We start from the raw sequence: 27,305 nt of genomic DNA on the forward strand, positions 1-27,305 counted from the left end.
GGTAATCACTTTTGAGTGTATTTCTAGCTTGTTTGTTCAAATCATGCATTTTCAGTCATATGTGGTATCTGGATGAGTGAGGAGACCTTGATAAATGATACCTATGTAAGCTATGTATTTTGATATAAATTATATAAATTATATGTAAATATAATTTGATATAAATTTTAAGTAATACTCATTGTGATATTAAAATGAAAGATTTTTTTTTGCAATCTTTATTTTGCCTTTTAGGGCACTGTAGTTTATCGTGTGTTTGCAGTTCACTTTCTTAAGAATAAAATCAAAAGAAATGAGATCTAGAAACAGAAACTCAAAGTACTCATTTTGTCTTTAGGAAATAAACCTCTAGCCTCTATTATGATGGAGCTACTTTTCAGTATTTAGCTTATGAAATAAAAAAAAAATATCACATTAGGGGATAAATTGGGATTTGTAATAAAGGCTGTACTCTTAGATCTGTATCTAAGAGTACAGCCTTTATATAATTGCTCCTCTAAGAGGAGCAATTATTCCTCAAGTGAATAAAGTTCATGGCAGACGATATTGGTAATGAAAGATTTAAAAATTTAAATGAGCTTTGTTTATTAAGTTGAATGTATATATTTTAAAAAAGGACACGTTCTCGGCCATTGAGGAGCTCAAAGTCTGGTAGGACAGACAGTTGTGTAAATGATGTATTGCATCTTACTGTGACGTGCACAAAAATGTAAAGATGTACAATACATGGGGTTGGGTGATAGTGACATAGAAGAGGGTACAACTCTAAGAAATAAGTTGATTGAAGTGACCAAAAAGTAATAAAGAGCTCTCAGCTCTTGCAGTCTTCAGAGCAGCAGGCCTCATCCATCTGATACCCCTGGACAAGTTGGCTGCTCTTCCAGAGTGTTCCGTCACCTGTGTGGAAATGAAAGTCAGATCAAAGGGGAGAGAAGCCAACAGCTTTCTCTGAAACAGTTGAGTTTCGAATCATCTCTGAAAGATTAGGAAGTATTTTAGAACTTTCGTTTGAGTTAGTATAGGTTTTAAATCGTATGGTCGTACTGTATAGCATCCTCTTGTCTCCGTAACACAATTCTACTATAGAACTTCTGCCACTGGGTGAACTTAGAGATTAGCAGCAGGGAATTAGCAGTCAAGCCAGGGGGCAAAGCATTTGAGACAGTAAGACTTCAACTGGAGAGACTTAGAGTTCCCAAGAGTCTGAGGGGATTTAGTCTTTTCTAAAATTAAAAAACAAACAAAAAGACATTTTGAAAGCTATATCTATATCTATATCTATATCTATATCTATATCTATATCTATATATATAGATATAGATATAGATATAGATATATAACTTTACTGACCTTTTTCTTTAATGAAAGTGTGCATGTTCCATTCATTCCCCTGGTATGCACATGTAATGGATTCATCTGCACTTTCCTCATCACAAAGTTAAGTGGTTATTTCTCTGAGTTCTCTCAGGTGCCACCATACCCCTCTGTTGAGCCTCCACTGGAAATGCAGACTTTTCTATACTAAAGTCTATACATTACTGAAAAATTAAAAGTTCACGTGGGTCTTCATGGAAGGACTGACAAGAAAGAAGTCCGTTTCCAGGTATCCACTTTTTTGCTTTCTGGTTATTCTAGATATGGCTCATGTCTCTAGAAACTCCTGATAAATACTGACAAGAAAATGTTGTGGACCTAGGTTACAATAGGCTGTGTTCTATTTTTGAAAACTTTCCATAGGTAGAACATTTCACAGCCTATACTTAGAACATATATCATGCTACCATGGCAACTGGTCACCCGGCTAAGTGGGGGAATGCTGATCTCGGTATTCTAAAATGTGCTAAGATGCTAAGATGCTTTTCCCCTTAGGTCATCATAGAAGATTCTAGAATTTCCCAGAAGGACTATTGCAAGTAAATTGAGAATGCAAATTATATGAAAACGCAAAATCAGTGACTCAAGAGTTAAAATCTGTGATCTTAGATTTAGAGGAATATACTCTCTCCCTGCCCCTAACCCAGCCCGGCATCTCGAACATTGAATGGCACGACTGAAATGAAAAGTTCCAACAGCCCCAGAACCCCATCTTAGTCTTACCTTTGGGTCTTATTGCTTTTTTCATTTCCTCTCAGAAGAAACTCTGGCCTCAACATGTCTTAAATGCATTCATTATCCTTCCATGGAAAGATTCACTTTTTCTGCATCTGTAGGTGGAAAAAACATTTTCTCAGCTGGCCCAATAGTTCCTAGCCCAGGCTTTGGGACATCCTGTGCCTCCTTGACAGGCTCCTCCTATCACCATTCTTGGTGGCACTTTGTTAATATTTCTCAAAGTCGCTGGGCCCCTTGAAGAGGCTGTAGCCATAAATAGCCATTGGCCACACACCTCCATCTTCCACGAGTTAAATCAATCCTCAAGTTGAACAGCATACTTGCTATGAAAAGTGGAGCTTCAGGACAAGGACCCTAGACCTCTCATATAGAGAAATTCTGGAGTCTTCCTTGCTAGTAAGTCCCTCACTGTTCTGTCAACCCCTAGAGCAAAATCGGTGACTCTTCCTGGTTCAGGGTCCAGACTATCGGCTGAGTACCTGCTGTCTGTCTTCTCTGCTCCCCCAGTTCTCTGCCCACCTGCAGAATAGAGATGCCGGGGTTTGCCTGAACCCAGTGACCGACTGAGCCTTTCCTGACAACAGTCGCCCGTTTCCGCACTCTCCCTGTTCTTGCACTTCTTTTTTCTTTTTTCTTTTTTCTTTTTTCTTTTTTTTAACTTGGGTTTCTGGGGAGAACACCTTCTACCCTCCATTGTTGGAATCTTACGTAATGAAAATATCTTACGTGCGCAACGATAAAGTTAACAAACACAGTAGCAGAAAAAGATAATCTTTAAATTTTTATCACCTTCATCTTCAAACTGTAATTTGTAGGTAAAGAAGAGAATTGAGGTGAAAAATGTTGAGCCGTGACAAGAGTTTCTATTTAGTTGGCCTCAAAAAAGTTGAGTAACAAAATAAATGTCATGGAGATGTAATGTATAGCATAGGCAATATAGTCAGTAATATTGTAATAACTTTGTATGGTTATTAGATGGTTACTAGAAATACCATAATGATCACTTCATAAGATATACAGGTGTTGAGTCACTGTGTTATACACCTGAACTGATATAATGTTGTATGAAAACTATACTTAAAAAAAAAATAAAAAGGATAGGGAGAGAAAAAAAGTTGAGTAATGTTTAATTCTAAAAATGCAGCTTTAGCAAAGAGTCCTTTATAGCTGCAGTAAGATGATCGATTGGGATGTTTTCTTTCATGAGAGGAAGCAACCACAATAGAAGGTTGATGCTGAAGATCCTTACAGTAAGTTCAGAAGACGACGGAGCATAATCGACTATGAATTCATGCAGGAGAAACAAAGAGTTTGCTCCCCAAAGCAAAAAATAAGGTCAGGCACCTAAAATGTGGATGTGATTTTAAAAGCAAAAATTTATTCTGAAATATCTGGATACGAATAGTTTGTATACTGCTGAAACAGACAGATGTCCTGTGCCAATATAAGGAAGAAAATAACCTTTACAATTTTATGGTATTTCCATTTTGGAAAACACGGTTATATTCCTACCTGCAGCGAACATTCACATACATTGACCCAAACGTAAGGAAAACTCTGTGTCTGCCTCCTGGCTGTCAGTCTACCACATGGCAACTCAGCCGTCAGTGCTTTTAGTCTTGGACCTCTGTATTTGAACTTCTTTCTCAGTTGCAGCCTATGCTTGCCGCCCTTCGCCTTGCTTTCATTCCATTTCAGAAAACAGCTATTTTTACATAAACTACAAAGTTACAGCCAGCAGCATGTGCAGCAGAGACAGATAGCCTGCAGTTGCCCAGGGACTTCTCATTTTATCTTTGTGCAGACCCAGCACGTCCTGCCAGGTACAACTAGTGTAACGAGGACTCCAGAGTCTCCATCATGCCAGCAGCCCAGCCAACGCCAAGATCCGTGTGTCGATACGCTGGGGCTGCTCGACAGCGCACGGAGATTCTGTACATCACGCTGCTCCCATTGATTACAGTCTGAAAGAGCATTAACCCTCCTTACGACCCCGAGATACACTTTCTCTACAAGTGTGTGTCTGTAACATCAATGCATTACCGGGGCTTTTTGAAGATTAATTCCTTGCCAGAGATAAAACTCTCTCACAAAACAAGGAAATTCAGAGCAAGCCTGAGTGTTGTCTAACATGTTTCTTTGGAACAGTTTTTAAAGTCGCAAATCTCATTTACGTTTCATATTACTGGTGCAGAGAGTAAAAGCCTGTTGGAGAAGATACACTTGTTAAGTAGACATCGATGGCCCCAAACAGGTGCTACAGACAGAAGCGATCAGGTATTAAGAAGTGATCGCAATGATATCCTGAGTAACAATTGCCCCTTTAGAACTTACTATAGTTTTTCCTTTTAATTTAATAAACATAATTATATATTTTTGGTTTCTCTAGGCACTGTTGGATTTTCCTAAATAGTACTATCATTTTGGAAAATCGGACTTTTTCTATTTCTTGAAGAAGCCTGTAATTCACTTTCTTTTCTAGCTTGAAGGCCAATGCTTAATTTTCTTGTTAATCGTATTCTAAATGAACAATTCTCTTCAGCTTCATTAAATAGGACAATTTGGATTGCACGACTACCAACCATTTTTACCAGAATCACAATTCATGTTTGCCAGCAAGTTTTCCTGCTTGTCTTTACCCACCATGTGCTTCTTCTTACACAATCAATAGTGTGACCATGTCAGCTCTGCAACCCGCTGCCTGAGCTCAATCCTAGCTGTACGCTTCGTTTCTGCCTCACTTTTCCTCGTCTGTCAAATCTCATCTGGTTCTTGTGAGGCTTATAAGAATTAATACACGTAAAGGACTTAGAAAAATGCTCAACTTTGTAAACGTTCAATAAATGTTCGGTTAAAAACAAAATGAAAGCCTCTGTATAAATTGTCTTTGAGGACCTACGAAGAAAAGTACCTTTGCTCTAAAGGGATACACGTAACTGTGGTCCACACTTTGGAGGGGATGGGCAGGAGAGGGGAGGATGCCTCAGGATCCCAGTCTGGTAAGCACCAATCCCACTGGGCTCGGTCACCTACCGAGCAATACAGGGATGCTTTTGACAAGGAACTGCGAAAAGGTGTAGCTTTAGCAATTGGCAGCAAGCGCATGCCAGCCTGCATGGTGCTGTGGTGTTCCGCAGGGCTGCTCGCTGCCAGCCCTCGCCCCATCTCTGCTGGTCCACGTGACTTCTGTGCTGTAGAATTGCGACATCGATGGTGGAAACTGATGGTGACTTTAGTATCCTTCAAACAGGGTCTGTAGAGGAAATCTTAGTAAGAAAGGAGAGGAATGCTTTCTCTTCTCTAAGTTTCTTTCCATTGCAAGTAACAGAAACCAACTCCGGCTGGATGAAGCAAAAATAAAAATTTAGTGTGATACGAAGCATGTCATGGAATCCAGGAAGTGACAGTCCAAGTCCGGGAAGGACAAGAGAACATCAAGCCCACCAGAACTCGGTTAAAAGCGCACTCTCTGGAGCCAAGTCCAGTGTGAGTTTATATCCCAGCTCTTCAGCTTGCTAATTGTGTGATCCTAGGCCAGTTCTTTACCCATTCTGTGCCTTAGTTTTCCTGTCTAAAAAATGGAGATAATAATAATTAAAAGAGGTAATATCTGAAAGGCCTTGGGACACTGGGGCACAGTCAGCATTGCAGGACGGCTGGTTAAGACCATGGACACTCATGCCCCTTCCTCCCACCCCAACCCGCACCGTGGAGCACTGCTGTTGCTGGGACTCACCTCTGAGGACTTTGTGTCTCTGGAGTGAATCTGATTGGTCCGGCCAGTGTCTCACCTCAAGTCTGTTTCCTGAGATGTGGGTAGGGATCCTGTGGTCTGACATGGCTCCTTGGCCTGGGGCCAATGGGATGGTGTCCCGGGTGGGGGCTTTGGTCATGAGCCTGTGGCCATGACAAGCTCGCACCCTTCTGAATTTAAAAGAAAGAGTAGTCATAAAATATTTCATTTGAAAATAGTTTATATTAATAACTATAACATTGTCAAATATAGCTAATGGGAATATGCTTTTTTTTTGGTAGAAATTCCAAATCTCCTACAATTCTAATATTTGAAGAGCTTAATGAGATGCAAGTGAAATAGCATATGTTCTTTTGTTAACACCAAAGGAGAAACAGTTACTCAAACTGACATTCAGCTCATGATATGGAAACAAAACACTAGAAGCAAAATGTGTAAAGCTGCATGTATATAATAAATATAATATAACATAATATTATATTATATTATGTTATAATATAATATAACATAACCTAACCTAACATAATATAATATAATATAATTAATATACATATACACACACACACATATACACACACACATACACACATATACATACAGTTGACTCTTGAACAACACTGGTTGAACTGTGTGAGTCCACTTATATGTAGATCTTTTCCACAAAATATTCATTTAGCCCTCCACATCCCTGGGTTTTGCATCCACAGATTCAGTCAGTCATGGATCGAAAGTAGTATTTTCAGTCCATCGTTGGGAATTCATATATACAGAGGGCCGACTGTGTGCATTAATCTATGCCATTCTATATAAGGAACTTGAGCAGCCACAGATTTTGGTATTCTAGAACCAATCCCAGATACCAAGAATGACTGTAGATAAGTTTTTGGGGAATCAAAAGTTACACGTGACTATGTAAGGGGTCACCACCCCAACCCTTACATTTTTCAAGGGTCAATTCTATCCCAAATATTGGTCATGTCATTGCAGAGTGATGCCCCTTTGTCTCATGGACACCCCGCACCTCGATACTCCATTTAGAGACACAGATTTATGCTGAGAAGGGCACGTTATTATACCATGCACTAAGCTTAGTTAAAAGTATTTATCGTCTAAGGCTTTGTATAGTGTGTTGATCTCTGCTAGTCTCTCAGAGAAGAATAATTTGATTATTTCTATCTTATATATAAAAACTCTGGTGAGCCAGTGAAGAAATAAATGACTTCCTCTTAGTCCTGGCAGCTTTGCCCTCTTCTCCATCCTCCTGTAGGTCTCGCGGTTGTAGTAGAGGTCCAAGCAGGCGGTAATTGTGAGACCATCGATCAGCTCAGCTCTAGGTCTGTACACCACTGGTCAAATGAGTTTGGGAAGTACAGCATGTAATAATGCTCTTCACCTCAACTTGGGGGTTCTCAGTGCATGCTGGCATATCGAAGACTGAGAAGTCCTGTAGTAAGCTTTTTCATCACTACCCCCACACACTTTTTAAAATCATTTTCCCAGCCTTTTTTGAATTTTTAGTTCACCGAATCAGTTTTTTACAGAATAACTCTTAACATCCAAAGTCTTAGTTTTGTGAGACACAGTTTGAGAACTGCCCTTATGGATTAACAAATATGACTGGTTAATAACCCCTTAAATCTGTAGGGGTTAGCATACTTTTCTTATAAAAGGCCACGTAGCACATATTTTTGGTTTTGCAGGTCAGACAGTCTATGTTACAGTCAGCTATTGGATTGTACAACAAAAGCAGCCATAGCAATGCATAAAGAAATGACCATGGCTATGCTCCCATACAACTTTATAAAAGCAGGTAGCAGGCCAGATTTGGCCTATGGACAGAGTTTGTGGACTCCTAACTCAGATGAATGAATCCATTACTCAAAACCTACTGTTACTCACAAAAACCTGTATTTCCTTGGTACCTTTCAACTCATTTTTTAAAATTTTTTATAGTTGTCTCATTTCAGGCTTTGCAATGATGAAATTGACAATTTAGTTCATCATTTAAAGTTCAAGATCATTATTCATCCAATGTATGCCTTTTAAATAGTGTCTCTTCATCTAGATTTTGTGTTTACCTGCTGTTATTAATCCAAATGCATAGTGGTAATGAACCAGCTAAGTAAGCCCTGGGGGTCCAGAAGACCTGGGTTGGGATTCCTATGGTACTTCTAACTAGGTGTGTGCTTTGTTTGGGCCAAGCTCTTTTCTATGGGCTGTAATTCCCATATCTTTAATAGAAAGAGCTTCAGTATGGAGCAGAGGTCTCCACTAGCCCTTGAGGGTGGGGAACCACCCAGAGCGTGCATGCCTTGAGGAATGTGGACTTGCCCTCTTTTCTGCCAGCCTTGCTTTTGTTAGCTTCACTTGTTAACCTCACTTCCGGTGCCTCTGGTAATGTGAATCTGGCACTGAACTGACCAATGTCCCGCTGGTTAAAGATACTTGTCAAGTACCTCACAGTTGTTAAACACAAGTCAACTACTTCATCGAGCACCAAGTAGAGGATTAGCTGTCAAGGATGATTCTGACTCTACGTGTCATTTACCTTAAAACTGATTTAGTACTGAATACCAATTCCACATCCCACCTCAGATTTTGAAGAACCTTTCCAGAATTAGCACATCAATTATTTTTGCTTTTTTTTCTTACTACTTTCCCACTTTTTCACATTTCGGTAGTTTACAGTGGAACCTCAGAATTGGTACTTGTACTAATCATAGTATATAAAGGAGACAGAATATGGGCATTTAAATACACATACAAATTTAACTCTGACTAAAAACCAAAAAAGGCGAAAAGAGTTTCTTTTCTAGTGTACCATTCCTCTGAGGAGTTAACATCTGTCCTGCATTTGTTCTGTCCTTTCGTCCCCCTTGCAGTGGTGAGACAAAGGTCAGGTGTGACGACTGGCATTCTGCTACTGCATGGCCCTTAGATACAAGTGCCCCATTTGGCCTGGTCCTCTTAGATAACGTGGGCGTCTGGAACACTGGGAGAAGGGATGAGTCACCTCATTGCTTGAACATTGTGTGACACAAACTTGAGGGAGACATCAGGAATTTTTTAGGGTCATTTGGCTAGCCCAACTTCAGAATTTAATCTTCACAGAAAGCAAAACTCTTCTGGACTCCCAGCCTGTCCACTTCTCCAAAACATATGCAAACATATTAACATCGAGCTCTAGGTTGCTTAAGTAGGCAATGAACTGAACTTCAGAGCTGAGGCTACGAAATTAAGCTTCGTTCATCTCTACGTTTTAACAGCCAGGCCTTAATTCACGTCAGGATGACAGAGGAATAATGCTTGAAGTCTATGGGCGAGTTAGGCTTTGCTCACTATTTCTCTCTTTTTTTTTTTCAGCCCTTATTCCATCTTAATACGTCCTTTCTTTCTGTACTCAAGGCAGCAAGTGAGTGTATCATTTATCGGCGATTAAGTCGTCTGACAAGATAGCCACTTTGTACCTAATTGTTCAGTTTATTTATGTATTATTGATGAGCCCAGACTTGAACTCTGCTTCCCTTGGAGGCTGCTAGATAAATCTCTTGGCTAATCCTAAAACGTTGAATTACCTGCTGGAGCAGATACATGACATTGCTTTTACTTTGCATTCCTAAAGACCCTGGATATACACTTCAATATCTGTGTTTAACAGTAAGAAATAAAATAGAATACATAATTCAAATAGCTCTTTGAGCTTTAAAAAAAAGAAGGTATAAAACACATTCATCAAGTCATTTTCTGACTCTTGAGGCTTATACGATCTCCATTGCTTACAGTTATTTTGAACTGCGTCAACTAAATGTCAAACTGTAATCTCACTTGCTTTACTATGGTTTCAGTTGCAACCAATGGAATTGCAGACCAGTAAATGAGATCGAGGATTGGGAACCTATATTCTGTTTCTAAATCCTGTGGCAGTTTTTACTAGACACCATGGCTGACACCAGAGCCCAGCTCTGAACACTGTGAAGATTTTCCAGCTCTTTCCTGTCCTCTGATTAGTGGGACCACTTCCCTTAAGTGTCTTCTCTGTCCTGTGTTTCTCCATCAGTAAATTTAAGTGATGATACTTAAGTACTGTGTTTAAGCAGAGAAGTGAGGATTCTTAAATGAGCTGATTGAAGTGCACTGAGACTAGACCACGCTGTTTAATATTATAAAGATTAGTATTTGAACAATACTCAGAGCACTTAAATTATAGATCAACATATACGTATGTAAGGATTTTTTGTCTCTGACAAGATTTGTAACTATTGATGAATTATTAGATGGCCCTTTTTGCTCTCAGATCAGTCTGCACTCATAAGCAGAAGAAATGGGTTTTTAAAAATTGGGAGAACTCCTTGCAACTTTCAAACATGTTCATTCCTGGTAAAACACAAAGGGTGAAGAATCATTGCACAAGGCCCTAGGTAGGATACATTCACCAATTTGTGGAAAGACAAGAAAAGGGCTTATGTTCATTTGATTTCTTAACTTTCAAACCAAAAAATTTCTCAAAAATTTATACCGATCTGCCTTTATTTAATAGTTTAATGCTAAACGGTTGGATGCTTTATTCATCATAAATTTTTTAGCTCCCTTAGAAAAATTGTGCTAATACGAACATAACATGAAATTCACCATCCTAATCACTTTTAAATGTACATTCCAACTGATCTCCAAAATTTTTTCATCTTCTGAAACTGAAATTCTATGCCCATTAAACAACTACTTTCCATGTTCCCCTCCCCCAGTCCCTCGCAACCACCATTCTACTTTTTCTTTCTATGAGTTTGATTAGGTACCACATGTAAGTAGAATCATGTAGTATTTGTCTTTTCGTGACTGGCTTACTTCATTTAGCATAATGTCCTCAAAATTCATCCATGTTGTAGCACATGTCAGAATTTCTTTCCTTTTTAAGGTTGAATAATATTCCATTGTATATATGTACCACATTTTGTTTATCCATTCATCTATAGATGACACTTGAGTTGCTTCTACCTTTAGACTATTACGAAAAATGCTTCTGTAAACATGGGTGTACAAATATCTTTTCTAGTTCTTGCTTTCAATCCTTTGGGTATGCATCCAGAAGTGGAATTGCTGGTTCATATGTTAATTCTATGTTTAAATTTTTGAAGAACTGCTATATATTTTTCCATGGCAGCTGTACTGTTTTACATTTCTATCAGCAGTGCACAAGTTTCCATGTTTCCATTTCTTTACATCCTTGCCAACACTCGTTATTTCCTTTTTTTTTTTGTATAATACAATAGTCATCCTAATGGGTGTGAAGTAGTATCTCATTGTGGTTTTGATTTGCATTTCTCTGATGATTAGTAATGTTGAGCATCTTTTCATGTGCTTACTGGTCATTAGTATGTCTTTTTTGGAAAAACGTCTACTCAAGTCCTTTGTCCATTTTCTTTTAACAAAATTGTTTGTTTTTGTTGTCGAGCTGTAGTTCTTTATATTTTTTCAGATATAAACCCCTTATCATAATATGATTTACAAATATTTTCTTCCATTCTGTGTGTTGCTTTTCACCCTGATTTTGTCTTCTAATGCAAAGAATTTCTTAATATTGATGTAGTCCAGTTTATCAATTTTTGTTGTTGTTTGTGTTTTTGATGTCATAACCAAGAAATCATTGCCAAATCCCATGTCATGAAACTGTTCTCCATCATTGTAGAATTTTTCACTAAGATTTATTTTTTTAAAAATATTACATTAAAATGTCACTAACCTTGATTACTCAGTTCTTTAGCATTCTTTTAAGTTTTTCTCATAAGGCAAACTGGCCTCACCCTAGTACCAGTCCTAAATTTCAGGGACACATATGTAATGAACCAAGTCAATTATCTCAACTGAAGGGAATTTTTCAACTGATGGGCCAAATTGCTTCCATGTGCACCTTGCAAACAGATCCAACTGGAGAATTTCTGAAACATATTCATCTGATCTTAAATGTAGTATTAGGCTTATTCAGCACTTTTTACAGATGAACTTCTAGAGGAGAAAAGAGAAGTGATTATTTCACTGGAGAATGAACACAAAAGCATGCACTGAAGAAAGAAGAAAAATATCACCAAAATGGATTTGGCTTTCCAAGGTGGAAGGCTTAACTATTTTTATTCATTTGACATTTATTTTTATGAAATTCTACATCATTTTAGTGACTGATTTTAAGAACAATCCTTGATGTATGTAGGATTAGTGATATAATGATTTCACTTTTACACATCAAGAGCTCAGGGCTTAGCAACTTTGTCTACTTATTCAAAAAGTTTTGTTGCACTTAAGAAGTCGAAATAAATTTGAGCCTAGAAACTTTCACCCTGTGTCAGTAGATCTCAGATTGTGGTTCCTGGACCAGCAGTATCAGCATTTGGTGTTAGACACGCCAAATCTCAGGCCCCTTTCCTGACCTACTAACTCAAAAACTTATGGGGTGGTCCAATAGCCTGTGTTTTAATAAACCGTGTAGGAAATTCTGTTGCATGACATGTATGGAAACCAGCTCACTATGCAGTGGTGTGTATACAGGCACTGAAGTAGACTCAAGTCCACAACTTCTGCTGTCAATGAACTTACAAGCTAGTAGATAAAGAAAGACACATGCACAGATGTTTCAGGCAGACCATGATATCAGCGTAAAGTAAAAACTAATGGTGAGTTTTCTAAATCAGAGGACGATAAATATCACTCTGGTCTGAAGATCGGGGAAGGCTATAAAAGAAGAATGATCAAATTTAGATATTTGGAAAAGAAGTATGACATTCCAAACAGAAGAACCACATGCATGAATAAATGCAGCTAGGAGAGGAACGGCGAGCTCAGAGGGCATGCGGAGCAGCTCAGTTTGGCAGTGCTTGTAGCTTCACAAAGCTGAGAGCAGATGGCAGAGAGCTTTGGATATCAAAATAAGAAGACTATTTTATTCAATTGGCAGTAAGAAGCCAGGGCATATTTTGAACAAGGGAGAACTATGTTCGAAGCTGTAATTTATGAAATTGTTCTCAGAGTTCTATTGGCCGGATTGTGTTAAAAGACACCTGGGTGATGGAAGAACAGTGAGAAGAGTATGGCAACAGTCTGGACAGCAGGTGACAAGGACCTAGATTAGGATCGAAGCCGTGGGAATGGATATTTTAGATCTATAATCTGTAGGAGAGAGACGTATCTAAAAATAATTAATTTATGAGATTCGGTGACTCAGGAGCCCAAGATGTGTCATTAAGAACAACAGAGGGACAGTTTTAGAAGGAAGAAGAGTTGAGCCTTAAACCCAGTCAGTTTGGGATTCTGACAGGTTTCTTTGATAAAGATGGCCAGCAGGGAGTACAAATGAAAAGATGCATGTAGACAGAGGATCATTTCTGAAAAGAATCAACAGATTCTCTGTAGAAGTGAGCTCATTCCTGAGAAGAGGATTTGGGGAGCCATTTCCTAGGGTGGAGCTTGGAGATCTAAAAAGGGAAGTGGAGGCAGAGAAGAGGCTTTGAGGGAGATCAGCCTGAGAATCTGCAAGAGAGGAGGACTGGTTGTCAGTTCTGAATGAGGAAAAGGGAATAAGAAACAGAGTGTAAGGAATGAAGGTGCCAGCATAAGACTTCAAGGGGTCAAGAGACAAGTAAGTAGGTGGTTGGAAAAGGCATGCGGCAAGTGTACTGAGCTATTTTGAGAAGTTTTGTAAAAATGGGAAGGAGAGAGAGAAATTAGTAACTTGAGGGAGTAGGTTAGTATAGGGAAGATCATTGGTAGTTTGTTTGGGTTTTGTTTTGTTTATTTTGTTTTATTTTGTAAGATCAAAGAAGAATGTGAGCCTTTTCTTAGTCATTGGGAGGATGAAAAATGAGAAGTAACTGAATGGGCAAATTCACAGAGGAGGACGTATTTGAGAGTGCAAGGTGAAGGCTATTCTTAAGAAGGGGGAAAAGTAAACCTCTAAAACCGAAAGGAAGGAACAAAGAAAAAATTCGGTTTCAAGCACAAGTTTGAAGATAGAGAGAAGAGAATTGAGGCAGCTTATTCAGGTAGATTTTTCTGTATAGTAAGAGGCAAGGTTATCGTTGAGGAGAGCTCATTGCAGATTTAATATTTGAAGATTAGGGAAAAGCTTGGAATAGGCGAGGTAGGGAAAGTGATGGAAGCTCCATGAGAGTTCTCGCCTATATCCATTTTTTCATTTTTACTCCCTGCCAGCCATCTTCATCAAAGAAAGCTGTCAGAATTTCAAATTGACTCTTCTTCCTAAAACTGTTCCTCTATTTTTATTAATGACACATCACAGTCTCCTAAATCAGTGAATCTCATAATTTAAATATCTTGAGAATAGTTCTCTCTCCTCCATACTAAGTCCTGCAGGTTATAGATCTAAAATACCCATTCCTATTGCTTCAGTCGTAATCTACATCCTTATCACCTTTAGTCCAGACTGTCGCCATGTTCTTCTAACTAGTCTTCTAGCCCCATGCTTCTCTTAATGCTATCCATCCAATTATAAATATTTCTGAAAATAATTCCTTAATTGCAGCTTTGAATATGGTTCACCCATCATCAAGAAAGGCTAAGCTAATTAGTGCCTAGTTAAGACTGGAAAACATGATCACATAGTGGAGTTAATCAATCAACTTTATGATTATCTCTAGCAACATCATGTGGTTTTGAAGAAGGGACTAAGAAAGCAAAATAATGGGATTTCCCCAAGATTGGGAAAGTGTGAGACAGGTAGAGTTAAAAAAAGACAAAGATGTCGAAAGAAATAGAATAGTAGAAATAGCTTCTTTGAAATGACCAATTCTGAAACCTAGTCTACATCTTCTTGGAGTCACAGGAACGAAGACCAGAGTGAGGTGGCCTTATTAAAGATTATTGGAAGAGCAGACTCAGAAGTTAAAAAATGGAAGAAATGGAAGAAGTGGAAGGGGAGGAAGTTCTAGTCAGTGTAAAGAATTTAACAATTTGATATCCATAGAGGCCAGTCCTGTGTGATGACCACTCCACGTTACTACTGGTACCTACAGGAAGTTGAAGTGCAGTCGTTAATTAAAACTGTAATAACAACCAAAAAAGTGAAAGTAATTTTGAAAAGATTAGCAACAGGGATATCGAAATCAGGAAATGTAATGAATAAGAAGGGAAGGAAGATAGCAGGGCATTCTGGAAAATGGTAGATGGCAACAATTGGGACATAGAAAATGTGGGATAAGCAGATGGCATAGACTTCATAGAGAAGCTGAAAATGGCAGTGAAGTGATGCTCTAGAAGGAGCCAATTCTAATCTTTATTTTTTGAGCCGTGAGATACGGGAAGGGAAAGGATTTAGCTTCATTGGAAAGGTGAAAAAAGCTTCAAAGAATGTTCAAGATTTTTTAAAAATTTTATGTTAGTTTCAGATGTATAGTACATCTGAAAATGTATAATACATCTAAAAATTTTATATTAGTTTCGGGTGTATAGATGGCTAGACATTTATATAATTTATGAAGTGATCACCCCAATTACTCCAGCACCCATCTAGCTCTACACATAGCCATTAAAATAATATCGACTATATTCCCTGTGCTGAAAATAGTGAGCGGACTTGAAGAGGAGCACATCCGGACTGATTCTAGGAATATGTCTATATTATAAGGGTGGTAGCATATTAAATGCTGAATTAACAAGTGAATCAATGAATAAATTTTTTAAATCAGTCAATGAAGTAATGAAAGTGAGAAAATGATAACAAGAGTATTGTTAATTTGTACTTGATTTTAAGGTAAAGGTTGCAGAAAACAGAGATTTACGAGTAAGTGAAAGACACATTCTAAACAGAAGAGTAATTCTTAGGCTTTTTCAAAGTTCACCTCTTTGTGCCGGACAGATTATTTACAGTAACTGGTGGCTTCTCAAAGAAGCAGCTCAAAGGAGACAGCTGATGATGCTCTACTCCTGTATTTAACAGTTCATATAATAAGATCGAGAGGAGAGGAGACAGGCTCTAGCCCCATCACATTTTCTCTCTTCTTCCCCTGTACTTCTCATTTCTTATTCTCAGGCTTTACAGCTCAGGAGCTTAATGCTATTGAGTCGATAGCACTAGACAGTCTTTTTTTTAACAGCTTTATCAAGGCGTCATTTACTTACGATGAAATTCCCCTGTGTTAACTGGACAATTAAATGATTTTATTAAATTTACAGACTGGTACCAATCATAAAACCCACCCATTAAATCCATTTTTTTCCTTCATCATCCCTAAAAGATCCTTCATGAGTTCGATCAGTCTTAATGAGATTAATATAAGGGCAATAGCTACATTTATTCAGTCAGTACTATGATCTGAGCTCTGTTTTAAGCAGTTTATGTGTAATCACTCATTTAATGCTTACAATGACCCATGAGGAACGCACTACCATTTCCCCATTTTACAGACAGAAACACTGAGACATTGGTTAACATATAGTAAGAGATGGAACCAGCATTTGAACTCAAGGATGCTGGCTGCAGAGCTGTTGATCTAAGCCACCATACCATATTGCTTTTTAATATATACTGGTCATTTAAGAAGCAGGATGGAAATAGCAATAACTATCTCTGTTCTTTCTCTGTTTCACTTTATGTCATCAATATGGAGTGAGAAATACAGCTTTAATGCAAAAATAACCATACATTTACATACATTTCCCTTAAGTAGCTGATACTGGAAATACTGAAAAATTATGAATAATTTTACATGGAACACAATGAAGTCTTGGCAGTTATCTGGTTAACAAATTAAATCATTGGGACAAAGAAATTCTATCTAGTGGTTTGAAATATCTGGTATGGCTGTCCACATTTATCAAATTAATAGGATAATTGCCAACTCTATACTCTACTTTGTATGTATCAACATAGCTTGAAACACAAATGGAAGTTTTTTGCCCAAATGATATAAATTTAGTCACTTGCAAACATTCCTGGTCACTAACCCAGAAAGACTGTTGGGGACAGCTGGAAACGTTCCCAGAAATTCAGTTTCAGTTTGGAACAGCACAAGAAGTATAATTGTGGTATTGCCTCTTGATGAAATCAACTACTGACATTTTAATCCATATAAAATTCTGTATCTACTTACAGATATTTCTGGAAAGATATCATGTCAAACGAGCAGAGCATTAAATAGGCATATCATTTTCTATAACCCTTCCCTAATGTTAATTTAAGAAAAATCCAATTAATACTCAGTGTGGTGAGGACCACAAGTAGGAGCTTAGGCTAGAGGCTTTATTTTTAGCAACAGCACTTTTTGGAGGTAGATAGAAGTGGTATTGGCTGAACAGAATCCTCTTAACTGTAATTGTGTAAACAAATTTTTATTTTTTTTTATGCCACCGCTGTAGCTCTTTTTCTGTATCATACTGTAGTGGTGGACACATGTCATTATACATTTGTCAAAACTCTTAGAATGTACACCACCAAGAGTAAATCCTAACGTAAAGTATGGAGTTTGGTAAGAAAGACACGTCAATGGAGGTTCATGGATTGTAACAAATGCACCCCCGTGATGTGGCATGTGAATAACGGGGGAGGCTGTGTGCATGTGAGGCTGGGGGTATATGACAACTCTCTGTACTTTGCACTCAATTTGTCTGTGAACTTGAAACTGCTCTTATAAAATTAGGTGTATTAATTTTTAAAAAATCTAAAAGTATGCTATTTTAAACAGCAATCTATACTAACCTATACTTTTCTATTTAGGAGTGAATAGTATTTAAATGCTTATAAACATTAGGTAGTTTATTTCCTCTGAGATTCTCAGAATCCTTTGCATGCAGATTCTTTGTCTTATTCATTAAAATTACTTAGCTGGGTTGAGCGGTAAGCCCTCCAGCAGAGAGTGTCTGCATTTCAAGGTATGGAGGAGGGCCCGAGCAACTTCTCTCAAAGTTCTGTCTTATGTAGCTTTTTTGCCCTGAACACTTTTAATTTGCTATCTTTTCTGATTCTGTTCAGCCTGAAGTGGCCCTAGATGCCCCTATCCCACTTCCAGTTATCCGCGGGGAATATCAACTACTTTGTGACTTGCCTGGGTCCTCTGGAATCCTAGGCAGACTTCCCTTAGCAGCTCTGCACACTCCGGAAAAACTCCCTCTGATGCCCAAACGCCACGTTCTAGGTGAACAAAACTCATAATGTTATTAACACATTAAGTCATGACTGGACAGGTAAACATGCTGCCTAAAAAATATGAATAGATTGCAAATTCAGAGTACTTGTTAATTAAATTAGTTGCTCTTGCTCTTTTAGACAATAACCCAGTCATAGACTCCCCTTCCTTAGAAAAGTCAAAGAGATGACTTTATATTATTTTAAAATATAACAACATTTCGGAAGATAAGGTTTGGTAAATAATGTCTATCTCTTCTCCCCAATGTATAATATTACACTAACACACACACACACACACACACACACACACACACACACACACATACATACATAGACACACATATACACATACAAACACACATATACACACACACACGTACCTACACATACGTACACACACATATATATCTCAAAGAATAATATATATGCCCGCTTGATATCCAGGAAGACTGCTCGAAAAACGCTGTAAATTAGATAAAACTGCTTTTCGTTGCTGTAAAGAATTGTCCTTTTAGACAGATAACATCATGTGGACATATTCACGGCCCTAAGAAACCGCACGAAACACAGTGTTGAAATTCCAATTCCATTTATAAAATTAATACTGCCATCTACTCAGAACACTAATGGTTTTAATGAAGATGCAGCATCTTGCAAACAAATCATTAGTTTTGCGCATGAAAGGATAAATAGAATCCTAATTAACAAATCGCTAATTTCTTACAGCTTTTAGGTTTTAACCGTGACAAGTGGCAGATTTTATCTGTAGTTTGAAGAATTGGTTTTGTCATTCTGTAGTTACCCAGAGTAATTGTAACTCCAAAATGTATGTAATACAATGCATGTTTATTTTTGAATTAATGGAGTTGTAAGCATGGGATATGAGGGCTCTTGAATTCTTGTTTTGAACACCATATCCGTAGCACCCGGAATAGTGCTCTTGGCCCTATAAGAGCTGGGTTATTACATTGCATTGTGCAAACTACTTAGGCCATATCTAAAGATTTTTTTTAAATAGACTTATTAATTGATTTAGAATTTGAGCTACCTTTTTCACTAATGTGGATTGTTTCATAGTTGGTCTCATTTCTCATTCTATAGTGTCATGAAAATGACCAAAATCTCGAACTCAAAGCACGCCATAGGCCACTGTTTCCCAACAGCAGCACTGTTGATATCAGGGCTGGATAACTCTTGCTATGGCGGCAGTCCTATGCATTGTAGGATGCGTGGGAGCATCCCTGGCCTATCCTCTAGATGCTAGTAGCAGCTGTCAATCACGCTAATCAGAAAAAGAGGGGGTAGAATTGCCCCAAAGTGGAAAACCACGTCCGTAGATGTGGCTTGCTTTTTACAGCCATCGTGATGTTATTAAGTAGAATGAGCAAAACTATGGCCAAGCAATTAATAAAAACAAAATCAAAACAAAACTTCAAATCCAAAAGGGTCCAAAGAAATGAAAATAGCCAATAAATGATAGAACTGCTAAAACTATATGGCTAATGTGGTAGGCATTGCAGAAATTAATTAAGTCAGCTTCTCACCTTAAAGAATGTTTCAAAAACAGTCTTCGAGGAGATACTAGAAGGAGGAGTTCCAGGGAAAATGGCACCAGCTCGAAGCCTCCGAGGCTATCCACAAACCCTTTTCTTTTCAACAACCTGAAAGTGTGAAAATTCACTGTTTTAAAAAAGTACAGTTTAAGACCTGCGTAAAGATTAAAATGTACAGGTTTTAAGAAAACACACTAACTTTTGGAACCACTAATACAAATGGATTATTACAAACACAATTGCATTGCCTGAAAATAGGATGCAATGTGGGTATCATAAAATATGGATTTTAAATATTAGATGTTCGTTATTTTCCTGTTGTGCCTAAATAGCTTTGTAGCCCAAATTATGTAGAATAGCAAATAGGCAGGCACTATGATATAACTTTTTGAGGAAAGTTATATTAGCCTGAGGAAAAGGCAACATTGTTCTGCTTTTAAAATAAAAATCTATCTTAGATAATTTAATCTCCTTTAATGTTTAGTTTTCATCCTATTCTAACTTCAATACATGTTTGAAGTATTTGTTTCAAGTTTAATATCTCAAGTAATATTGAAGGATTTCTTGAAGACAAGACTCATTAGATATATTTAAAATATGAATATTCTGCTCATAACTATTCAGAAGGCATTTCAACCAAAAAAAAATCCAGAAACCACTTAATCTAACATTAATATTAATTTACTTAATGGTTACAAAAATATATTATGCCAGAATTTTTCATAGCAAATATGAAATGTGCAAAAGTTATTAATAATATATTTCTTACAGAAGGTGAAATAATAGATTTTAGAGCAGTAGAAATTACATAATTTCTTTGATGTGAGCATTATAAGGAACATTAACTGATTACTGAAACAGTTTAAGTGTCTATGGTTACTTAAGGTTATGCAGTTGTTGAACTAGAATGACAATTTTTATATAACATCATAAAATACAATGAACGATTGTTGTCTTATGGATAATTTAGTGTGTAAAGTTAATAAACTACAGCAAATAAAATGCTATAGAAGACCTATATCATCCTATATTATACTATTATATATTAAAGTATAACACTGCGATTTTTTAATGTCCAAACTGTCTGAAATCTTTATTTTATGACAATAAATTTTCCTGAAGCAATTTTAGTGAATGTGATATGGTATAGTTTACTATGGCTAGGTAATATTTTCTCTATGATTTAGGAGAAGAGTTCAATAGTGTTTTGCATTTTCAGACCACTTCTGCAGTTTTGTGTGGCAGTTTTTAATATTGTACAATAATAACTGCTCCCCTATGTGATCTAAAATAATTTAAGTATTAGCCAAATAAAAAAAAACATTTCAGGAGAAAAATATCTTGTACATACACACGTGACGTTCTACAAACTTTTTGTTTATTTGGTGATCACACCACTATTTTCTTTCGCCCATTCCATTGCTTCTCACTTACCTAATATTTAAGGTAGGACTCATTTACATATATAGAGATAAAAAAATGATGTCTACGTATCACTTTCCATATTAATGACTTTCTCACAGGCTAATTTCGAGCACTGTGAGACTGATTCTTTCCACTACTTTCTGCCTATTGTTCTTTCCAATTAATAATGGAAACAGTCAAATAAATTTGCCATGAGGGGGAAGTACCATAGTTCCAGAATGTAGCACAGGGTTTGTGTTTAGTGCTTTACAATTTTGTAAATGCTTTTGCGTATCTCATTTGAATCTGAAATAATTGCCTAAAGGAAACATAATTTTACTCTAATTTCCAAGACCAGTCTGTTAGGATGTGTCAGAACCAGGACTCCTATCTGGGTCTTCTTATTTCAAACCCACTTCGTGATGGAATCACTCCTAAATTCTGTCCTATTCTGCCATGCCTACAAGGGAAGAAGAGGCCTTGAATTACTCACAACCCACATGGGGAAAAGGAAGAAATGAATTACACTCTGTCTGCCAACCCAGTCGGCTTGTCATTAGCATGCTGGTATAGATTTGGAGGTGATTCAGAGAGCATAATGTTCACCAGCAGCTTGACGTCAGCGTGAAAAAATTACCAGCTTGACCTGGAGCAGCATGGGCACAGTCTGCTTACCGAACGTGGACTTACCTCCTTGAGAGCATGAAGCAAAATTACCTATTATCTAAGCTCTCATAGAATGGACTTCTTTTCAAATTATTCAAACTAAAATGGCTGGAGAAAATTTGGTCCCTATAGAACAGGAAGAAATGGAAAACTAGAGGGTGATCTGGTTTATGGAAGCTTTTGTCGGCTAATCCTGGAGGATCGGTTGTTTTCACGGACAGATATTGATTTGGAAATGAAGGATCACGAAATCAATGTTACTGCAGAATAATGAGATAGTGAGATATCTGAAAGTTTTTAGTTCTCACAATATTGCACTGGATTTATTTTATCGTTTATTTAGTAAATAATATGTGCTAGGCGTATGCCGAGTGCTGGGGTTGGAGGAATAAATAGGAAGGTCCCTGCCTTCAAAGAGCTCATAGTCCATCATAGGAGAGAAGCAGTGAAACGATGACAGTACAACGAACGAGCTGCAGCAGTGAGCGCCAGATGCCACAGAGAACTTACGGAGGCCCAGAGAAGGGACCCTCAATTATCAGTGACGTCAGGCAAGGCTTACTTTCCGGTGGAAAGAGTCTCTTTGTCTGGGAGAGTCCAAGTTTATGACTGTTGTTCAACCATGATTAGTAACTCCTTTCACTCTCAGAAGTGTTGTAGTTGGTTGATACATTCTGTGATCATCTTATTACTAGGAAATATGGAGGGAAATGACAGGGAGTGGGATATAGAAAGGCGTTTCAGTTAGAGGGGATGGTGGGAAGGAATAAAGGCAGAGATTTTTTGACCATATGTAAATCATTAAGCAAGGATGAAATGCAGAGTGACAGCAGATGTAGACAGGAGTGATGTTAAAAATATTTAACAGTTGGCATGGCGCTGGCACTGACCGTTTAGAGTGGATACCAGCCATAGATGAGTGGTACAGCTGTTTCCTAAAGTAAGGAAGTTGGAATTTACCTTAAAAACCTTAGGAAGCATCGAAGGATTTTAAGTGATGGTGGAGTAAAGGGAAGACTAGTTTAACATACTCAGACTGGCTTGGTCAAGGTCATCAAGCAGCAAGGAGAAAGGTGAGAGACTTGCTTTCAGTATCTGCTAGACATGTGCATTGTGCTAGGTGCTTCCCCATGCAGGTCCGGCCCCTGTGACAATCCTGCAACAGGGCCGTTGATGCTCACAGAGGCTATATCTTCCACAGCTACTGAGGGGCAGAGATGGGTCTCAAACCCCACTGTGGATCATTCAGCATTATGGTCTCTCTAAAGTACCTTCTGCATCTGCCAAGGACAGCTCTGGTCCACTTAAAGTGGGCTATGAAATGCAGTATATACTTGTAGGAAATACCTATTATCACTAAGTAGATATTGTCATTAAAATAATGGAATGAAGTTGGCTGTCCTAGTAGTCACTGCCTAGGAAGTGATATTAATTCTACAGTCACTTTGAGATGTCTAAGACTTGCATGTTGATTGATACTCTTTTTTTCATAAGGGTCTCGTTTCCCTTAGCAGGTCTTCTCTCATTAGGTATTTTTCTGCCATCAGACAGACCTGGAATTGAGGCTCTGCGCTACCCCTTCTAAGTGACTTAATTCTTTAAACCTCAGCCTCCTTGTTGGTAAAAGGACACAAATACTGCTTGCTTCACTGGGTTGTTGTAAGGATTTAATTGAGTCAATGCATGTGTGTACCTGGCACACAGTAAATATCCAATAAATTTTAGTTGCTGTCACTGAGAACAGGGCTTGGCACATAGTAGGTGCAAAGTGAACATTTGTTGAATGAATGAATGAACGAATGAATGAATACCACATTTTAATCTGGGAATATGTCAATTACCATTGATTTTTGATGTACCGGCAAGACTATGCTAAGTAAGATGGTTCACCCCTGAAGGTACCATGTGGTGATATTTTCTTCTCTCCATTTTTCAGCCAAATAGCATCATATGGTACCATTTCAGAAGGTAATGCAGAGAAAACTAATCACCCCTCATCGTGCAGTATAAATAAGACTTTGAGTAGAAGCAGGCATGCTGTTACCGGCAAGACTTCTACTTTTGGCTCCAACATGTGAAAAGGACATTGTCACAAGGGAGGATGGAGTATTTGGGAGAATACTACCCTCCCCCCACAAAAAAAAAAGTCAAATAAGAGTGGGCGAATGATCTAGGGAGAGTTGTTAGAACTACTATTAAACCAGAAGACAATAAAAAGAAACTTTGGAACTAAAACTCTAAAAGTATGTGTAATGACTATGCCTTGAGAAGGGACATCTCATGCGTGAAAACTTAAGCTAAAGCAAGGAAAATTATGCCTTAATTGTCATAAAAATCTACATAAGTCAGGATGGAAAGTCACATGAAATCACGGTTAAATATCAAAGGCTAAACAAAAATAGATATAGCTATATAATATTTGAAGATGTTAAAGAAAAGTAAAAAATCATGCTTCTTTTGATATAACAAATGGATTGAGTGACTTTTCAAGTTTCTTAAAATGAAAGATACATACCAACAGATCTTTGCTTTCTTTCACAATGGACAAACTCAAACTGAATGACTTGAAGGATTTTTTTCCTGCTGTTTAATCCAGTTCTTTAAAATGTCATTATGTTTTCATTTAGAAAACAAACTCTCTGGAACCTAAAAAAAAAATGTCAAATATGATCTCAAAAAGGTAATAGAATAGATCTAGACTGAAACTTTTATATTTCTAAACCGTCAGGTTTGTCCTGAATATACCAAAATATATTTCAACACCTGTCCTACCATTAGGAGATTTTAATTACCAAAAGTCTATTCTTGTTATATTTAGTCACAATGTTATCTTCTGAGTAATAATAATAAGGAAGTGAGAATTTCCATCTTAATAACTCTGTACCTTCCCAACTGTGTTTTTATTTGGTGCTATCACTTTTTAATCTTAAAAATTATTCAAGAATTGTTTATCCTCAAATCTTTTAAAAAAATTTTTATTGCACTCAATTGTCACCTGACCAGTCTAACTACTCTGTTAATCTTTTTAATACATTGGTCATTCAAGTCTCAACCTTTTCTGTGCTCTGAACTTCTGCTAGTTTCCATTTTTCTCGTTTTGAGGTTCCCGGAAAAGAACGTGCTGTTCCAGACCAGACATGTGTACAAAAATAGTCTCACCTTTTTCTCTACATGTCAGATACTAAAAAATATTCACTGTGCTTAAAAGGGCATACTAGCAAGAAAAGAGCCAACCCCCTCAAAGTAAGGACTTTTATGTTTTCCATTCTACATCTATGCAGGATTTAGGTAGCATCGTAAATGAGTTGAGAGCTGATATGATGTGGAAATAAGTGAGTTTAGGGGAGGATTGCCAGCGAGTTTGGACGTACTTCTCAAATTGTTCCCTTACTGGATGGATTCAGAAAAATTTGTCTAAAACATGTCAAGTCCGAGGTATGTTCTGAACCAATTACTTGAAACTATATAGTATAGTTTTACAGCTGTGTTTCAACTATGTAGTATAGTTTTACAGCTTTACGATTTGTAGAAACTCACATTACTTGGGAATTCTTTTCTAAAACAAGGCTCTTATGTGCAATTAGAAATCTTTGCTCCTGATTTTCCAGTATCAGACACCTTGCAGAGACTTTTTAGTAAAAACCAAAGGTGAGTATCATGCATGTTTTGATTCAGTTAAACATGTTTCCATTAAATTCACCAGGGCGAATTTGGAAGCTTTTATAATGAAAATGAATTGCTTTGTGTTGGAGGTTTGGGGTTAATGAAGGTTTCTAGAAACTTTTTTTTTCTTGAAACTGGAGTAATGTTTTCATGATATAGGAAAATCCTAATTCTTCTATTTGTTACTACTTCATAAATTTGTATCTGCTTTTGCACTGGTATTTAAAATAGAATTAATGATTCTTAAAAATAATCTAATGAAAGCAGAACAAAGAAGGGATGGGATGACTGTAGTATTGCAGTTAAAGGCACTGTCACTTTCCGTGTGCCATTGCATACTGTCTTAGTCCAAGTTCCCCAGAAAGCAGAGCCTGAGGTGAAAGCTCACATCTTAACTCTGGGAAGTGCAAGCCCGAGAAAACAAGGGTGAGGGAGAAAGGAAGTGAGACGGGGAGGCCAGGGGAGCAAAGCGGAAGATGCATGTTTTCACGCTGCCTCAGCTTTGCAACCAGCCGTTGCTGGTGGCTGTGCATGAGGGACTTCTCTAAAGAGGCCACAGGAACGTGCCCAGTGGAGAGGACTGGGCCATTTTTCCTCAGCACTCTGAGGAAGTGTCATCCAGCCCTTCGGCACTGACTCTCGGAAAGGCATCTTGATGTAAGTTGGCGCCAGGCTTGGGGTACCAGGGACTCTAGCAGCGGTGGCAGAAGAAGGAGTATGTCTGGGGCTTCAGGACCATGGGAATCGTGTCATCCATTTCCGGAAGCAAAGGCCAGTGGCCGAGGCCTGAGGGCCAGGCAGGCTGAGCAGACCTGGGGAATATGGGGTTGGGTCCGTCTCAGACCAGCTACCAAACTCCTTTGTGTCTCAGTTTTTTCATCTGTAAAATGGGAATGGTAACAGTCCCTGTATCACAAGATTGTTACAAAAATTAAATGCCTTAATATATTTCGTGCAATAAGAATGTGCCTACAAAGGTTCAAACTGGTTTGAACTATGATAGCATCATTATCTTAAGTGTGGAGCCTATAAGGTGACTATCTAAAAGAATACAGTGTTCATTTCAGTTAATAAGTTTAATGTGTTTGTTTAAAAAGCAATCAAACAAACAAACTGAATTGGATCCATACCCTTAGCAGCAGAGGGAAAATGCTGTTATGATTCTTTTTGAGTTCTGCCACTGAGTCTGGGTGTAGGACAGCCTTTACGAGTACAGATTCGAGAAATATACATGGCATTATTACTGAAAATTTCAGATCTCAAAGTTAACAAAGGAACCATGATATACAATTCTTCCCAAACAAATATATTCCTAGGACAAAAATGAGAATATAAATTCAGTTCCAAACAGAATCCAGATTCTAAGTCGTGAGTCTAATCTAGTTGTGGGTAGTGCAGTATTCTCTCTCTCCCCATCCAGTGGCCAAGTCTTCAAGCAGCCATGCTGTGCACAGATCGTATTTCCTCTCCATGCCATTCAGATCTGCAGCAAAGTGCTTACCACTCAAGTTCAAGTGACAGGAGCCCGACCTGCAGGAGTTTCTCTTTCCTAGTCCAGCTCTGTGTGCTCCCAGGTTGGAACATAAGTCCATTCAAAGCACTAATAGAGTACTACTCTGCTTTCTGTTTTGGGGTGTTGATAGCCGGCACGTGGCTTTCCCTGCAGTGAGTGTGAGTCTTCCGGCCCGCTGCGCTCAGCACCAGTTTCATTCAGCCTGGATTGGCATGGAGGCAGACTGCCTTAGACTGTCTTGCATCAACACGTTCAGCCTTGAAGCTGGAAGATAAGAAAGAATTTCCTCTCCAGTGTCTGCTGACCTTTTCCCTTGAGAATAGGAGGATTCGTACTACGTGTAGGGTGTACCTTCACTCAATTTTTGTTGGATACATGGGTGCGAACAACCATGATAGCTGTGCTCACGTGTACATTATCACGTTATGCCTAGAGCTTTCAAAAGCCTTGCTCTACACGAAACAGCATAAATTTTGACTTCATTGCCCAAACTTAAGTTATTTCTTCCATGCA

General features: G+C 38.0%; 1 protein-coding gene across 3 annotated transcripts in view; it reads left to right on the top strand.

The window, feature by feature from the left end:
• Positions 1-27,305, top strand: part of TOX (thymocyte selection associated high mobility group box) — a 279,011-nt gene that overhangs the window by 111,362 nt on the left and 140,344 nt on the right. Inside the window, exon 1 of one of the 3 annotated variants that reach the window (XM_039868879.1) lies at positions 19,239-25,051. The exons of 1 other annotated variant lie outside the window; for it this stretch is intronic. The gene's annotated coding sequence lies outside the window, so the exon portion shown is untranslated. One more of the 3 variants, XM_039868878.1, reaches the window with a different exon arrangement.

This window comes from Pteropus medius, unplaced genomic scaffold, assembly GCF_902729225.1.
Source record: "Pteropus medius unplaced genomic scaffold, Ma_sr-lr_union100, whole genome shotgun sequence".
NCBI lineage: Eukaryota > Metazoa > Chordata > Mammalia > Chiroptera > Pteropodidae > Pteropus > Pteropus medius.